The sequence below is a fragment of the Athene noctua genome, chromosome Z, assembly GCF_965140245.1.
Source record: "Athene noctua chromosome Z, bAthNoc1.hap1.1, whole genome shotgun sequence".
NCBI classification, from domain to species: domain Eukaryota; kingdom Metazoa; phylum Chordata; class Aves; order Strigiformes; family Strigidae; genus Athene; species Athene noctua.
Window position 1 is genome coordinate 25,490,599 of NC_134077.1, and position 18,936 is coordinate 25,509,534.

General features: G+C 41.5%; 1 protein-coding gene across 1 annotated transcript in view; it reads left to right on the forward strand.

Annotated features, from left to right (window-relative positions):
• The first annotated feature begins 18,390 nt into the window (after window positions 1-18,390).
• PIK3R1 (phosphoinositide-3-kinase regulatory subunit 1) overlaps window positions 18,391-18,936 on the forward strand; it is a 59,191-nt gene continuing 58,645 nt past the window's right edge. Inside the window, exon 1 of the mRNA XM_074931339.1 lies at window positions 18,391-18,523. The gene's annotated coding sequence lies outside the window, so the exon portion shown is untranslated. The remainder of the gene's footprint in view (window positions 18,524-18,936) is intronic.

Genomic DNA, 18,936 nt, shown 5'->3' on the forward strand with positions numbered 1-18,936 from the left:
CACAACACTTGCGGGGGAAAAAAAAATCAAGGTTCTTTTTCTTACCCTGCTTTCAAAAGCATTAAAAAAAGCCAAGGAGAGAGTTTTCTCTTCCAACCCATTCCAGTGAATCTGAAAATCCAAACTTGCCAAATAATGGTGCATTATTATTCCAAGTGGGAACTGTTCCAGGATAGAGGTCTTTTTCAGAGAAAATTATTGTGACCAATTGTCAAAACCATTTCTTTGCATTAAGATCAATGTGAAATCAGCTGCTCAAACCAGGTATAAACTGGTCAGCACTCTGTTTTCAATGAAGTATGTTTCTGCTTGATCAATGGAGTGGATGGACAAAATACACAGTGAGAGAGGCATGAAGGGCAGGACCTTGGATGATGAAAACCATATATGGAGTCCATGGGTCATGCACTATGCAAAATGCTCAGTATGCTAAATCTATCAGGGGCTACACTGCTGAGACTCTGCAGTATGCCCAGTTACAGATATTAAATACACATGCTGCATGTTAGATTACATCTGACTCAAATAACCTAAACATGGGTGATGGCCAGTGGGAGAACCCACCAAAGAGTCATGAAAACAAGAGTGTGGCAGTTTTCCAAAATCTGCTGAAAGAGCACACATGCCAGGACAGATGTTCTCTGCCTCTGCATGCTGTACCAGGAAAGTTAATTAGAAAAGTGGAAGAGTGACTCCTATTTGTCATATTAATCTGTGTAAATACTCATTCTATATTATCCTTCCTCAGTATTTTATATGAGACCATGATCATGTGTGCACATGTATACACAGATCAGAGACGTGGATGGGGTTTTTGCCGTGAAGCATAAACAGTTTTATATTCTTTCAATCTTCTGCTGGAATAAAAAAAAAACAAACCAGTTTTTACACTTTATCTATATATTTAGGACAAATTTTGCTCTCAGCTACATAAATACTGCTAGCTGTTGAACCAAACAGAATTCTTTCTATGAATCGGAAGAAAAGACATTTCTCTTCCCAAGACAATGTTGCTGCAATCCAACAACTTTTAGAAAGAAATGTTGCATTAGACTTTACTTGCAAAACTTCTCTGCAGAGCCAGCATGCTGAACCAATCTCTGTGCTCCCTTTAGGAGGAGATATTTAAAATTTGTTATTTTTTCTCCCTCTTTCCTTCACATCTTGCCTTGTTCTTTACAAGAACACTGAATGCAGGAACAAAGCAATCCTATTCCAATTTATTCTCCCATCCTACATTCATAGCATTTTAGACACACTTTCTGATATGGTGAATTATTGCACAGTATATAAGACAATGACAGATCAGGATCTAGAAGCCAGTGGACTTGAGATTTTCTTTTGAATATGTTTGAAAAATGCATTTTGGTGCCCAGTCCTCGACTAGCAGCTGAAATCAGTCAGCAGTGTGTTGGTTTTGCTACCAGAAACGTTTCTAACTCAGGTTTTAGTGAAAAAAGACATCAGGTAGGTGACAACTTTTATGAAGTACATGTTTAAAATCATTCCCCTCTCTCCAGGCTGACATCCATTTCCATAGAAACAGGTGGAAATGGACCATTAGCATCCATGAGTCAATTTAAGCTACAAACCTACAATTTCTGTGACTGAAAAAAGAGCTTGAATTAGTGAAAATGGGAGTTTTAAAATGACCCTTAAAATGCCTTGCTAGGCTGGGTCTCTCTGGAAACACAAAGGCACATAGAGCCAGCAGGGAAGCAGAAGAGGAGGATGAGAACTCCAGATCACATTCAACAGCTGGAAATAAAAAGCAAAACAAAAGACAAATGAAACCTTGGGGTTTTAAAGCCCCAAAATTAAAATGCTAATTTAAAATTGCATAGACTTTTTTTAAACAGTGACTTTTTAATATCTTTGTTTGAAAACCAAATTTTCAAGTCCCTTTAACAACTGCAACTATACTCCAGGAATTCACTTTCCTTGGAAAGATGCAATTGCAAGAGAGAAGCAGCTATCTAAGTCACGGGGATGTTTAGTTGCTAATCACATATACTGTGATATGTTGCTTGCCAGTGCAGTATACCCCCAAAGATATGAAAGAAGGACTTCCAAAGTATCTTTTGCTATGTAACTGCAGAATGCTGAGTTGTAAGAATGCTAGACTTGAGGTCTCTTGAGATTATGGTTTGACAGCAACATACAGATGCAGAACCTCACATTTCTTTTATTGTGGTGAAGCTCTATTGCTATTAATGACATTACTCCTGCTTTCCAAGCTTGAGAAGCTTCCTTTGTGGGAAATCAGGGCAATAAAAACCAGTTTTGCATCGGCTGCTTTCAAGCCTAAGTGTGTATGGGTTGTGCTCTGTTTGCACATTACATCAACCACAACATTCAAGTGCCATTTTTGCTCTTGCACCTTTGTATGCAGTTAGAAGTCTACATGTTCTTTCTGGAGTTTGTACCAACTGCACAAGGCTTTAAAAGCAGCAACTAGGAGTCTGTGCTGCAAAATCATACTTCTACTTGAAGACAGAGCAGCAACATTTCTGCACAGCAATTTGGATGCCTAGGGCTCAGTAGCTTCTCCTCTCTTTGGATGAGTTTCACTCCCCTCACAGATGGTTAAAGGATGAAAATTACATGCTTAGTATTTTTTTTTCAGGAATTCTGCCTGATTTCTACAGTGCATTGATATAAAGGTCAAATTCCATCAGCTTCTGCCAGAGAATTCTCTGAATTTTGTTCTTTTTTTCAGAACACAGAAAGAAGTAGTATACTTGTCTTAAAAATGTTTCAACTTTGGGGGATTTGTTAATTTCTTTTCTTTCAAAAGAAGTGTTACCTTTGTAAGTATTTGTTGGTTTCTCTATTTAGCTCCATTATTTCAGTATTTAGTCTTCAGCATTGGGCTGAGTCCTTTTTTTTAGTCTCCAAAGCTCTCAGAAGCAAAAAAGAACATCGTGTTCCTACAGACTGCCCAGGACACATGCTTCACAGCTGTGCCAAATTTGCAGCTGACCAATTGGCCTACACTGCAAGAAGACTCATTTTTAAAATTTACAATCGTTTTTTTTTAATGAGTGCCAGATAGGCTGATTCATTGTGAGACTTCTTTGATTTTATTGACGATCAGAGCCTCATCCAGTTCCCAGTGAAGTCAATGGGTGTCTTTCCAGTCCTTATAGAAGGACTTGGATGAATCTCTAAGTGGATAGAGACATTCAAAAGATCACCAACCCCCATCCTGTAATGTTGTATAGTGGCATTTATCCTGGAATTTAAAGGAATTGCATGATCTTTAAAGGTAGCTACCAAATTAAAGGTGGCAGTGGACTTAAACTAACAAACTCCCCATCATTAAGCTTTTCATGGAAATGGTAATACTAATGGTGTTATTTTGTTTCATTTGTTCTGGAAATAATGTGCACCTTTAGAGTCCTAAGTCCTGTTTGCTGAACATGGCGGCACATCTGGGTGAAGGAAGTGCTCAAACAAGCAAGTGTTAGGCATCTAATCTAAAATACGATTGTGTGATTTCACTAGCAGAATTTTTAAAACAGTGGAAGCAGGCATAATTCAATGTTTTGATTAGCATTTAATGTCTGAAACTATTTCAGACTGAACATTTCAGTTTACAGTGCATATAAACAGACCTGAAAATCAGCATTTACAAAGATGAAATCATAAGCTGGAAGACTCCAAACCCAGATGACATTTGAGTCTGTAGCCAACAACAGCATCCACTCTGCAGCATAAAACCAACAGGGCAGGAGCAATGTTCGTATATGTACTTGTGTGTGTGTGTGTGTGTGTGTGTGTGTGTGTGTGTGTGTATACAAGCATAAAAAGCTCATATACTGTACATGCTTTGATGCCATTTTTCTAGTGCATACAGAAAGAAAGAAAACAAACATAAAACTGAACAGACAGTTTAGAGCTTTTTGCACCAATCACTCACCAAACTACTGGGGGGAAATGAAAGATATGAAGCTGAATATTTCCTCTCCCCAGTTCCTTGGGAAATTATTTTCAGCAGCTTGAAGCAGCATGATATCAGTATGGTATACATAAGGAGGTATGAAGGAGGCAAGATAGCCTATTTGCTGAAAGAACTGGACTTTTTGATACTCTATTTTTCTTTCCCCATTTCAGTGTAATCCTCTATCTCTGGAGTCATTATAAAGAAGCACACAGAAGAGGCAGAAATTAAAAAGTTAAATTGTTACAAGAAAATTAAATAATATTTGTCCTATAGAACTGTTGGCACATACAACTTCTCCTCCTGTACTGTTGGTGAAAGATCACAAACACCTAGTAATTCCAGCACAGTTGAAGTTGTCACTCACAACTTTCTGGTATCTGAATTCAGGACTGCTTGAGACCCTAGATTCCTTGAATTTGTGTTATTTGGCACTGGACTGTTCACTCCAGAAGGTTATTGGAGTAAGACTTCTGAAAACAAAGAGTGAGAGAAAGTTGACTGTTGCAGGCACAAAGGGATGTGACTTGTCTGAATTGGAGCTAAATTAGGGTGATGTATCAAGAAAAGTTCTTAGTGGTGATGTCTACAGGAACATGAAATGCTACACCAAAGAGTGGGAGAACCTCTTACAATGTTATTGCTCAAGGCAATTGAGAATAGGCTATATGGAACAATTTTGGTATGAAAAGCATGAATTAAAAGTATAATGGGTCCTTTCCATCCTCACTTTCACTACAGTCTAACATAATTGAAAGTGCATTGTTAGAAAAACTGGTAAAAGGTACAGAATGTTCTTCTACATTTCTGTTAAGAAAGGGGAAATGCTATGAAATCAGTTAAGAGAAGCACTAAATCTAAAACCAAGTAATTTGGCAGAAGTGTTGTTCAACTGCAAGAAAAAAGGAAGAACAGACTTTCCTCAAAAAAAAGGAGCAAGGAAAGAATAAAAATCTATGTCACTGCAAACATTAACATTTGATAGTTTTCTATCTATAAATTATTTTGATTTCCAGTTGTATTGTTTCCCAAAGAGAAAACAAAGAACTCAGTCATAGAAATCTGACAAGATCATGTTACCTCAAATATAGTGAGAAGGCCAAAACTAGGAAAAGTTATTGCCCAAGACCCCTGGACAAGTTTCTTTCAAGGCATCTTCGAGTCACACAAGAATGTTAAACCTATTTTCCCTTTTCTTTACTTTGCCTTTTCTTCCCTTGCTCCCAACATACCTATTTCCATTCCCACTCTTGCCCCACTTGGACAAAATAAGACGACTGTAATGAGAAGGATCAAGAAATAACTTTTCATGAGCCACTGCATCTGGGGATCTGAGAAGTCTGGATTTTGTCACTATACCAGGAATGCAAAATATGAAGAGAACAGAAATCTGCCTTAGCTACTGAAGTTAGTCCAGTGTCTAGCTAAGGTAGCAGTCATTGTTTATTTATAGTACAATGTAATTCAGAAAGTTTGTGTGGACTGAAGTTTTGTAATCTTGGGTGCTGTGTAAGAAAGGCATCCTCTCCCTGGGTCAGGAATTGTAAGGTAAAGTGAGTGTCTTGAATATTTGGTAACCAGTGAGGTGAAAAAGAAGAATGGGGAGGCAGCAGCTAGAGCACATGCCAGAGAAAGGGGCTGAGAAACAGGTCTCAAGACACTATTTCTGTATAAGACAATAACGACAGCTTCACGTAGATAAGTAATACTGTCCACAGGCTTAGCAGTACATTTAGTTATTTCACCTCCTTGTGTGGACAAAGGAGTGGCTCATAAAGGGAAAGACTCTGATCATGAATACTGAGAGTGTGTGAAAGTGATGCAGGTGTGGGTGTGCATGTATGTGTGTAAGGGGGAGGTCACATCACCTTTTTTGGGTTTTGGTAGGAAGATTTCTTTGCTGTTCCCTGCATTTCTTTACTGACCACTGTACCATCAACAGTAGTATCTATAAGGGGCAGTACTTTAAATCAATTAGCTTCTGTATCCTGTGTTTCACTAGGTGAGTTAGGTAGTAGATCCAGTATCTTTAAGTATTTACTTATTTACTAATAAGTAAATAGGCTTTACTTACTTCTTGGAAATACACAGGTAGGAGACTGGTTCTGGGCTGCATACCTGACAAACAAAGCTGAGACTGCTGGAGCTGATCAGGGCTTCATTCTTCTTTTCTGCCTACCAACTACATCGGTTAAAAGGGAGGCTGCATGAAAATATCCTCAGGGCATTGCACCAGGGAGTGCTAGTAGTGAGGACAGCACTGGTTTGCTGCTACAGTCACCAGGTCTTCGCTTACACTCGTGCTGCTGATCTTTAAACGGAAGCATGAACGTAATTGCAGGACAAAGGGAAATGGCCCCAGAATGCAACAAGATAACTGTCTCCTCTGAAGTCCTAACCGAAATAGGAGTTATACGTTTATATTGATCATGAAATTCCCTTTTTAGGAATTTAGCCGAATTTCTCACTTAGCTTATGTGTAACAACTTTCGAATCCTACAACAGAAGCAAATAAATGCTCAAGTGATAAATTAATGGTTATGGTTCTGAAATAATATTTAGTTCCATATGGGCTAACAATTTGTTTGGAAAGGGGCTGATAAAATCTTAGACACAGAAGAGGTAATTGTTACTAGTTCCTTGCTCAATTATTTTTACTTTCAACACTGCCTCAGATAATATTCATACATTGCCCACTGAAGAATTCCAGCTCTCCTTCTACAGATAAGCATACCCATAGCCAAGTTGTTCTCATAAAAGATTAAAATTCCTTTCCATAACAACAACAAATTAGTAATTCATTTTCACACTGTTGCACTCTGGAATCAGAAAAATATAAATTATTAACTATTCTTATACTCCATGTACCAAAGCAACTATTTTAGTTAATTGCTAATTTGAGCATGGCTTAAAAACAAATAAGAAAATGTACTGTAAATGTTAGCACTCAAGTATATAAAGTGGATTCTACCAGGAACAATATTAGCACTTATCAGGGAGATCTGGGGAATAATTCTTCATAGGAATAACTCTTATACAAAAAAGATTCACTGAGGACTTAATTTTCCTACATCATAGTATAAAAATGGATCATAGTATTTAGGGTACTGTGTTATGTATTGCTTCTAACTAAGACTGTATTTTGTTCCCTCCTATAGTGGAGAATACTTTTATTGTTAGATACAAGAATATAGTTACATGTGTTTGTGACTATTTAAGAAACCTGTGTGGTAACCTAATGATAAAATCCAATGAAATTTTATCTTTTGACAAGATGAATAATTATGACAAGAATATTTAACAATTTAACTTCATATAATTTAAGAAAGGGAATCCTTTAAGCAGATCTGCATTACAGCCTTTTACTAGCAATAAACCCAGATACATAAATAACCCACTGGCATAAATAAATACATGCTGGTTCACCTCAGGTGAGTACTGACAAGCAGGCTTCAACAGGGCTCAACACGAGGACATGGGACTATGTGGTTTGGATTCTTTGTGGGACTAGATATGACAGTGGTTTTCTAAGGAGTAAAATATCTCTTCACACAGCTAGGGTTGGTCCTGAAATTACAAGGAATATTCAGTGGAATGTATTACAACCAGAATTATCATGTAAGGTAGTGGACATATTAAAATAAATTATCAGTCAGCAATTTTTTAGCATGACAGAGGCCTGTGCCTTCCTCTTAAAGCTTCAGTTCTATGAATTAAAAATTATATTTGAACATTAAAGCCCTCCCAGAGAATGTTATTTTTTCTTTCTTATTCATGAATCAAGCTCTCATCGGACTGAGTTGGTGATCCATCGCAGTGCCCCATTAGAATCTTGTCCAGCTCTTCTGCAGAAGAAGGCTCTAGCACACATGATGTGGCCAGTTGAGTTCAACAATACATACTGCAAGCACAGACCTTTATACTTTCTGTTCATACTACAGTATAAACAAAGGCTGGTGAGAAACCAGGACTGCTGAATTGTCAAAGGTGTAGACCTACCAACCCAGGCCTATGTTCTAGGGGCACATATCGGAAGAAGGAAGTTGCACGTATATTCTGCTGTTATAGACCAGGTGTAGGATAAATTTAACATGCGAAGTGTGAGCTCACCTGCCACAGACCAGGCTATGCAGGCTCCTAGCAGGTCTCTCAGCTTTGCACTGCTCTCCTTTAGTGGATCTGTATGTTGTTTGATGCATTATGGAACAGAAGTTACTGCCAGTAGCTGGAGTCTAACTGCAGAGAAAGGCCCAAGAGTCAGGCTCTTTGTTCTGTAAATCCTCAACATAATCCTATAACCTGACTGCCCACTCCCAGCAACAATCCTGAGGGCTATCATGCTTCCCTGCTCTACCACACTGCAACACTGAATCAAGGTCACGTGCACAGGTCAACCCCAACAGCAGTTTTCATGAAGAACAAAGCCTCCCTCAGAAACAGTACTGCAACAGTGCTGAGCACAGAGGGAGGCACTGGTTGACCTAAGCTCTTTACCTACCTCTCACCACATAGCTCTCCAGAGTGCGCCTCTTTTTGCAAGGCCTGCTCCAAGATAAGCATATAGGGTTTGTATTCCACTGATGGATCTATCCACAGGGCATAAGCCAATGAAAATCGAGAGCTATGGATTACATCTGCTGCTGTGAAGGCACCCCTGCAGCAAAACTACTAAAATGGTCTCTTTTTATTTGGAAATCGTAACAGAAAAGAAGTTTTCTCCTTTCATCACACTGGCCTTATCACCCAGCATAAGCTACCTCTAGGAGATTTGCTTTGACTGAGACATCCAGGGCAACAGGCTGAATATCCTGCTGTCTTCAGGGAGGGAGGGAAGGAGGGAAGACTCTACAAGAAATACTGAAGCTTCACAGTGAATATTGGCATGAGAAGTGAAATCTGTTTCAGAGTACCTCCAAAAATTGTCCCCCTTCAGCTTTTTCTTGCCAAGACTCACTAAAATTCCATGCAATGCTCATATGATATGAAATACAGCACTGTGCAGGAAACAAGTTCACCAGGCTTACTGGAATTACTTAATTCTCATTTTAGCTGTTATTTTACTGTATGGAACCCAGATACACAGATCAGGCATCCATCCAGCCTGTCCCTGTTCCCACTACAAGTAGTAGAAGAAAATCAAGCTTGTATTATATGATCACATTGCTTACAAAGAATTGTAATGCTTTATTAAAATTACAGAATACATGATACTCTCCAACTTGAAATAAGGTAGGACTCCCACCCCACAGTGAAGATTATCTATAGACTATAAGTTCCTTGACTTCTCTTTTGAATAAGGTTTTTTTCAGTTCATGATTCCATCGCTAAATGTCATTCTAAACATTCTCTGCATTATTTTGTAGACCTTAGCAACCACAAGGAAAAAAAAAAATGTCATACGGGAAACTTTCAGTGATTTAAAACTGAGATACTGGGCTGTGAATTCTACAGGTCCTGTGGTCTCCCAGCTCTCCTGAGTGCAACACCATGGGGCAACATGTGCAACACAATGAACACTGTTCACCCAGAACTCCCTCTGTCTCTCTCTATTGAGAGTAGAAACACTCTCCAAGGAGAACTGCTTACAACTGTTTTCACAGGTGAATCTACCACACATGGCCCTATAATTCAATTTCCATGTGGCTTATATTAGCCACATTTTTGTTATCCAGCTTCTTCCATTTTGTTGTTACTATGAGCAACTGAGAGCCAGTTGTGGCTAGACAAAGGCACATACCTTGAGCAAGGCATGTCATTGGCTCACCCAACTTGGCATTTCTCTGGGTGACACTATAGTCATGATTATCAAAATTATATTTATTATCTAAATATCTAAAGGCCTCTGTGCTGAGTCCTGTACAAGCACTGAGAGAAACCAACATTGTAGGGACATTGGCTCTCCCTGGACCACCATATTATGCCTTCCAGACTTTCAGAAAAAAAGTATCGTAGTCCTCAGGTGTCACAGGGCAATCTGAGATGGGGGATTCACTTCCCACAGTCCAGCCCCTTGGCAGTTTTGAGTTCAATCATATACAAGAACAGCCACAGTTTCAGAACATGTCACACTGTTTTAATAGCACTTCCTCTCATCAGCTTCCAGGAAAATGTTTTGCTGTAGCAGCAATCCTTCTGTCCTGCATTTAATCATGATGTTTCTTACAGTGCACCTCACCATATCACTCTGCTCCCACAGTCTATACATTTTGCGTTTTTTTCCTATACTCAAACTATGAGCACTTTCTGCTTCTTCTAAGACTTTCTCTCTAGAAGGACTCACAAAAGTCAAACCATTTTTTTTCTGTGTAACATTCAAGACTTTTTATGTTAGCTACCGTCTCAATCCATTTCTGTACTGAGTTAAGCTATTTCATCCATCTTCAAGGCTGTCACAAGATCTGACTTATAATATGACACAGCTGATGAAATACAAGTTCCCCAAATTCCTTTACTTTAAAATGTGATGCTTCAGGAAACAGGCCAGAGGCCAGTCCCATCTCTTAAGAAGCTGGTGACCCTACCATAAGCCACAGTTGCATCACATCAAGGGATCACTTTGCAGCAGCAAGTTGCATGAATAAATTGCACTTCATAACATAGGTTCTGCTTCAGCAGTCGGTCACTCAAACAAAAGCAGTGAGAGACCAGACCTCACTCCAGTAAACAGCTTATTTTCATCATGATCTGAGGGGGATCATGGTATCTTTGCACCAGCCACTGATTTTTGCTTGCTATCCAAACCTGTGCCTATTCAAAAAAACCCCAACCCCTCACCAGTAATAAATACTGCTGGAGACTACGTGGTTCTGTTCTAGGTCCATTTCCCTCTCTTGTAAAGGTTATTGGGAGGCACTCCCTTTCCAAAATACATTTCATTTCCAAAGTCATACAGAAGTGAAATACTTGTTCTCACATGAAACATGCAACAACAATATACAAATTCATCGGTAATGGGCAGACACTACCATCCTTATCTTTGAATTTCCATTCTTTTCCTTAGACTCCAAAACCTTACTTTAAAACTGTGGTTTTCTCCCCTCCCCCTTCCCCTTTTCTTTGTGGTTTAACAGATAAAGTCAGAATGGGAGGAGGTTTCACCGCTTTTGCTGCCTGTAAAAACATTAAGTTATTCTGTTATTCTGAGGCTCACTGATAGTACGAGGATGACAACTGAACACCAAGGATAGCATTTTCTTGTTCTGCTAGTAACAGAGGGCTTCTTTGTCTGTGTTTTTCAGTTTAGCAAATTCCTAATGCAATTGTCTTGATATGAGCTCTTCAAGTTTTCACCTCCATCTTTAATACAAAATAATTTTCTTCTTTTCCCGATTTTTTATTTTTCAAACAAAGTAATTTCTGAACAACTATTCCATTTATACAGAAATATACTCAGGCTTACATGTATTTGTCAAATCCTATTTTTCATTTTATTATAAAGGTGTCCTAGTACCACATAAATAAATATCCTTCAAGAATGTCACATATAATATATTGACTCTACTACATTCCAAATGAAAATAAAAGCAATTCAAATTAGGTTGGAAAGGACCTCTGAGGGCCATCTAGTTCAGCCTTTCCAATTTGCTCCAAGCAGGGCTAGCTTCAAAGTTAGATCATGTAAACAAAAAAGGTTTCCAAACTTTAATTGCTCTTATAATTGCTTGGTTTACACTGAAATTAATTTAATAGTTTTGTAACATTTTTACAATAAGATGTGTCTTCTTGTAGTACAGCAACTATGTTTTTTGCCATAAACCAACACAAACACCCTACTCAGATGACAGGCACAGTTAATGATCAATTACATATGCATATGCGTTGATATACATGTGCACTGAGGAGACCCATGATGAATCATTCTGTCCTATAGCTGCAAGGTAGAACTGGCACTGTTAGTTTCACTTGCTGTTCCTACCAAGGAAGAGGAGTAGGTAAGAATAATAAAAGCAATTTGCTGCCATACATTTCCCCTTGAAAATGTGAGAGGTAAATATTCTCAGCCTTCCCACCTAACTGAGATTTAAGGAATCCTGACTTTCTAAGATGCATCTTAAAGCACCTATAATATTATTTTGAGCTTGCTAGAATGACAGCTGTCATGTTGTATGATAATATTTGCAACAAACAGGTGGAAGCCTTGCTGCTGCACTGTTAGCAAATTTGTCTCAAAGTTTAAAAAAATGATAGCTCTGTCCCATCAGATTAAACATCAAAGATTAATTCATTTATTGCTGCAATAAAAAAGAACTACTTTCCTAGCTCAGACAGCCAAAGGAAACTGAATATACTCTTCTTCTGGCCCTGAACTCCTTCTAGCTTCACAGGATGAGCCCTAATTTTGTATTTGCTTCCTAGTACTGTAATTGTTAGAGATGTCACTCAAGATGTATTTTATGTAGGAGCAACAGCACATGTTCCTGCTTGGCAGAATTTGGATTATTCATGCCCATATTGCAGTGAATTTCACAGGCTCTACGAAAACACATCTAAGTTGGCAAGCTTTCCAAGGCTTGGTCTTACATCTTATGCACTTTGCAAGAGAAGTGAGGGTGCCATCAATAAAGTAGCCATATTGAAACTTACTGTGATGAGTGACTCCTGTGAATAATTGATTTAAGGGTCCAGGATATCTCAGACCATTGGTAATAAGATGTGACCTCTTTCACCTCAATGTTGCAGAAAGAAACTAGACAACTCTTACTCTATACAAACTGATATAGAATGACTAAATCGTCTTAACCTAAATTAAACTGCATCTACTTCTTAGACCAAGCTCACTACCGCACCATGCAAATTTCCCTGTGATCAGATGTCAATACAGAAACCTACAAATGGCATCTTTAGGGAAATAGTCTCAGCAGAAAACACATCTACAGATGGCCCTGGAAATTCAGACACGTTATTTCTTATGGATGTCTTATTACTCCTGGTGGTCTTATTCAGACAGTGCTGATAGATGACAGTGCACAAATGTTACAGCGCACGTAAAAATTTCCAAGCTTTCTGTTCATGCCACACCACTTGTCTACACAGAAGACGTGAGTCTTGCACGGCTGTCAAACCTAGACTTTTCTATCACTGAGTGTACAAGCACTGAAAGAGCAGGGAAGGAATTACTCATAGATTTCATAAAAAGCAGAATCTATGTTTATGTAATTTTATATGGTTGAAAGATAAACACAGATGTTGCATTTGCAGATATGGTATTTATAACACTATTTTATCAATTATGCTGTGCTTCAGATATGGAAAAACATTGTCTATTTGTCTTAATAATTTGTAGATCCCAAGAAAATTCTTACAGATCTGATGTTTCTTGACAAAATGTAAATTTTCATATATTCAGTTAGTCAAAATTATGAGACTAGAGAAAAAAATTACATAAAAAGTCAACTTTCTGATGAATACAAATAGTTTGGGTTTTTAAAGCAAAATATTTTGAAGATATTTCATGAACACGAAGTATTTTCTGGCTGTGATTTGTGCATAGAAGTCTTGTTTTCCACTAGTTTTGTGTTTTAGAAATGTGCTCCAAAGCAAACTGGAGAAACTAATTGCTGACACATAACATTGCAGAGTTAAGGACTCCTGCTTTTACTATAGTCATCTGATTTTTACTATAGTCATCTGATTTTCAAATATTGGGTGGGAGTAGGGGAGCGATTTTTGGGCCACCTGCTTTTGGTGGGAAAATGTAATCTTATGATTACTCACAAAATTAATGATTTTATTATGATTTCTCAGGCTTTGTGTCTTCTTCTGATAATTCATTTATATGTGCACTTACAGAACCATAAAAGGCCTCCAGTCGTCATCTATTCCATTTCTCTGGCCAAGGCAGGACAATCTGTATGTCTGCCAGTACCTGATTAACTAGCCTTCCTAAAACCCCCCAGTGATGGAGATTCCACCACCTCCTCAGCTGCCCTGTATCTTGAAGAACAGAAAAAAGCCTTAGATGTCCACCAGATTCATGAAATGAATCATACACTGGGAATGTCTATAAAGAGAGATTTGTCTGATAAGCTGAGATACCAACATTTATTGCTGATGTCAGGCTTCTGGGATAGAAGCCATTCTATCCTTCACACAGAACTGAAATAATGAATTCAAATCAAATCACACTGTGATGCCCTGCATGACTGGCACACTACTAAGCAGTTTCCTTCCAGTTTTAACATGAAGATTGTCAGGCTTACTTCTTTGATTCTTAATATGATAGCAAGCCTTGCTTCCTTCTTTCCTGGATTCCTATATCTAATTTTTAGCTCATTCTTTTCCTTTATATGTTAAAACACTTTTAACCAGTGAAGGAACTTGCTTTTCACGCTACTGTTTTGTCTTCTAAAACTCACTTAAAACCACATTTGAATGGCAATATTTTCTTTGTCCTAGCTATGACAGGAAAACATCACCATTCAGAATCTTTGATGCTTGTCTTTCTTGTGATCCATTTTATTTATTTGGTATTTAATTCATGTCTACAGTAAGTATGGACAGTTTTTCCTGTTGTTTTCCTGACTCCCCACTATGGTCACTCCTTTGGGAGCTTTACATGACTCATTTAGCAATGTGTGCTAGTAGAATAGCATAGTTACACTGAATTCATTTTCATCTTTGAGAGTAAGAAAGGATGTAAGCGTAGATTCTCTTTCTACTTCAAATCAGCTGGCTGAAAACCCCGCTGCTGCAGGACAGCATGGTATCATGTCACGAATCGCAGGACTCTGTACTGAACTTAGTAAATGAATTATGCCATTAGCATAACTACGGTATATTCCAATAAGACTCCCCTGCACGGTCTCCTCAACCTTTGCCCACACTATCCCAGGAGATCAGACTCAGCACGAATAAAATCCACTAATCTAGGTATTTTATTTTACAGATGGATTTGTCTTGATATCTTAGAAGAAACAGAAGGAAATCTCCCTGCTTAAAATGTGCCAGTAAAGAAGAAAAATGGAGTTTGCCAGTTGTAGTGTAAGAGATCTGATGGTCTGAGAACACTGCTTTCCCCACAGATCCTCTGATGCATGTGGTATTTTTCCCTCTCAGTTTCCATACTTTAAAATTTCCTTTCTAAGATCAAGCTGAACTTTTTTTGCCAGAGGAAAGGGTGCTTCCAAGGCAGATTCTCTCCAGTGCTGCATGACCTTTATCACAGAAAGCTTACCCAGAGGTAAATGCAAAGGCTCAAATCACCTGACTGCTACTAGTACAGAACAAAAGACCAGTTCATTTTTTATTGCATTCCCCTGAGCATAAGAAATGCTCAAGAGATCTCCTGACAGATGGAGGCTACTGTTGTCTTCCTTAGCAAGAACAAGTGTGTATGGTTTGTACCTTGATAATCCTGTCCTCTACCAATATTTCACCTGCCTTTTTTTCTTTCTGCTGACTGTTGCCTTGACAATCCCTGCTGTTTACTGTTCCCTAAATGACTTAACCTTTCAACTAGTCAAGAATATCCTTCTCAACAAATCTAGACCTCATCAAACATGTCTACATGCATTACGCCTACTGTAAGCTTTATATGCAAAAGCTTTATGCAGTCCTTAAGACCTCCTGAAAAGCAGCTGATTAAAGAAGGAACACAGATTTTCAGCTTGTGCATCCTCCTCCTTACCAAGCCTTATATTAGAATACTGCTTTGCAATGTTCCTAGAGCAAACATTCAACTACCAAGTTTGGACATAGAAAATTATTCTTGGAGACGCTGGGACAACACTGGAGTCTGTATGGAAAAGGATGTGAGAGAGCTGGAGTGACCTTGAGACAGAAGTTACAATAGGTGTGAGAGTAAAGCCAGCAAGGGGTGCCAGAAAGCAACCTGCTGCTATTGCCTACTTTCCCTTTTTGTGGGTCCTTTTCTCCCTTTGATCGACAGAGAAAGCAGCAAATGAGATGCTCGAGGTGAAGTCAAAAGACAGGTTTAGGGCAGAAAACTGGTAAAGAAAGTGGAGACCAAGATGCTCAGCTACTACAGAGTGGAAGCAGGAAGGAGGTCCTGAACCTGGAGATTTTCCTCTCCAATAAGGGACATCATATCAGCAGGGAGGGAGCACAGACATTGACTGTAGTCCTGCATTTCACCTGTGGACAAGCCTAGTCTCATCACTTGGGAACCATTGCTTGAGAGGTTTTTAGTTCCCTTAAATACCCATTGTCAGGCCAGTGCCCAGGACTGGCATTCCAACCAGCCAGTCTGTCTAATCCCTTTCAAAATCCATGCTGTTTTCGCCCTCAGCAACAGCAAATGCCAGAGACAGCAGTCTGGACAGAAGAAATGGAACATTCTTTCTTAACTCTGCTTCAGCCTGCGTTTTCAATACCAGAAAAAAATGTATGAGAGGAAAGCTGCCATCTCCCTCAATAATTTTACTATTTAGTATTTAAATTACAGCAATGCTTTTGCTTTGTGTACAAACACCAGTCTCTGTTCCAAAAGGAATGTTTAGTTTAAAAGTAAATCTCTGTGTTTAGATTGCCCGACAGGCTAATGAGGTCATTTTTACCATTTTCCAGGCACTGGATCCTGCGACTGTAAGGCTGCAGACTCATAATGCTCTGTCACGCCTCTGTGGGGTCAGATCCATGCTGTCACCCCAGAGGTCTTAGGAGCTGTCATCTTCTCTCATCTGCAGTCCTGAAGTGAACTGAGTCCTAATGAATCAATGCAGGAATGATTACCAGGTGTCAGGAAACATCCTTCTAGTGTCTTTTGGAACCTTGTAAAGTTAGGAAGTCAATGGAAAAAAAAAGCAAAATCCTCTCCAAAGCATAATAGGCCATGGAAGACAGTCTTTTAATGAAATCATAGTTGGTAAGAGATTTCAACTATTTAGCCATACTTGTACAACCAAATTTCTTGGTTTAGAACATTTTTTTTCAGGAAAAATACCTCCAAAAGTCTAAGGATTCCAAAACCATGCTGACTGATCTATTGCACTTGGGAAAAACTAATTACACCTTGTTGTAGTAAAATTGTTCCACTTTTTGTCTCTGTTGTCTGTGATCAGAGCATAAGCTAATTCACTGTTTCAGGATGCCCAACTGCCGAATTAAAGCAAGGCAGACTCTTCTCTTCCCTGCCCCCGCCCCCCCGCCTCCCAACACATACTCTTCTTTCATTCATAAGACATTAGGCTGTCTTACTTTGCCAGTCCTACAGTTTCTCACACGATATTTCAAGGCCTCATCCTTGCACTCTGTCCTTGAAAAACGCTTTTGATGTTCTACATATCTTTTATTTGCCTTCTTTGAACAGGTCAACCCCTGACACTTGTATTCATAGCATAGGTCTTGATGACCTTTTAGCTTGCTTCTAGCACATCTGCCCTTACGTTCATTCCCTGACAGCCTGAATGTGTTACATCTTTGCTTAAACCATTTTCTCCTCTTTCACATCAATACCTACAATGACTGAGACATGGTAACATATGTACGCATATTTAGTATCTAAAGATAAACAGAGGCCTGTTCAAACACAGGGCATACCTCAGCAGCACAATTCTCTTGCTCCAACCTCGTGGTGCTGTGTCACACCCTCATGTTGTCAGATCCACTGGAGATTGTGCACTCCCTGGGGCAGGGAATATGTCATTTTATTCAGTGCTGCATGGAGCCTAGCAAACCTGGACATCGTGTGATGGTAATTACTGGCATCAACTGACAAACCCTTCTGCTGCAGATAGCTACCACCTCCACGCATCTGACTGCACCTGCTGCAAGGTGGTTCTGGCAAGGTCTGGGCCGAGGGGCATTCGGCACGGTGCGGGGGCCCTGGTGACACAGGGTTGGACAGGCCCGAGGGGAAGACCACGACCTGGAACCGGTGCTCCACACCCGAGGGGAGGACTAGCAGACCCGAGCTGGTGCCCCACGCAGGCTGGAGGGAGAGCGGGCTGCCGTCACCTCCTCACACAGCGTGACTCTGCTCGGGACCCAGCCGGACACCCACGGCCCTGGTACCGGGTAGCAGAGCCGGCTGTTTCGTTCAGGGCACGCTTCGCCAACCACCTTATTACGTCTGTCTGGGGGGGAGGAAAGGAAAAAAAGAGAAAAATCCCCAAAGAGGAACCAGGCAGAAGCACGTGTTCCTCTCACTGCCGCTGCCCGGCCTAGCCCGGCCTCCCGCGGCCTAGGGGGCGCCCGGGGCTCGCCGGCACCGCCGGCCGCCGCACCCGGGGGTGGCGACCCCCCACCCCTCCGCCGCGGGAGGCAGCCGCGCGCAACTCCGCACCGCCGCCGGCCGCCCTCTGCCGAGCCCGCCGCCCGCTGACGGGGCGGGGCGGGGCGGGGCACGCGGGCTCCGCCCCTCGGCTGCCGTCAGTCAGCGGGCAGGGCGGGGCGGGACGGGGGCGGTGACGGCGCGGGTTGGCGGGCGCGCCGAGGGGCGGGGCGAAGGCGGGCAGGGGCGGGCACGGCGCCGCGGAGACATTGGGACGGGGAGCGCGGCCGCCGGGAGTGTGGTGCGGGAGCGCGGCGGGCGGGCCGACCGACCGACCGACGAGCGGACGGGCCAGCGGGGCGACGCGGCGGCAGCTGTGGCTGCTCGGCGGCCGCACCGCTGCTGCTGAGGTAAAGTGAGCGCCGCCGCGGCCGCCTCACCTGGCGCTGCACCGCCGGTGGCCGCCGGGGCAGGGGAGCGGGGCCGTGCGGCCGCCTGGGACCCAGGCACTAGCCGCCTCTGCGGGGTTGGCAGGCCAAGCCGGGGGTGCCGCCGCCCCGTGCAACTTCTTCCCCCGTCCGCGGCCGGCTGTGGCGCCGACGAGCCCTCTGGCGCGGCAGGCCCGGGCGGGCCGCCCGCTGCGGCCGGCGCCGAGCCCCAGGGGCGGCGGAGCTTCTCACGGCCGGTGGCAGCCCGGCTCGGCGCTTCCTGGTCGGGCAGGGCGGGCGACGCGCCGTGCCGGGCGGAGAGCGAAGACCGGCGAACGCAGGGCTGCCCGGGAGCCCCGGCCCAGCCATGTGGCGTGGAGAGCCGGGCTGGTGCC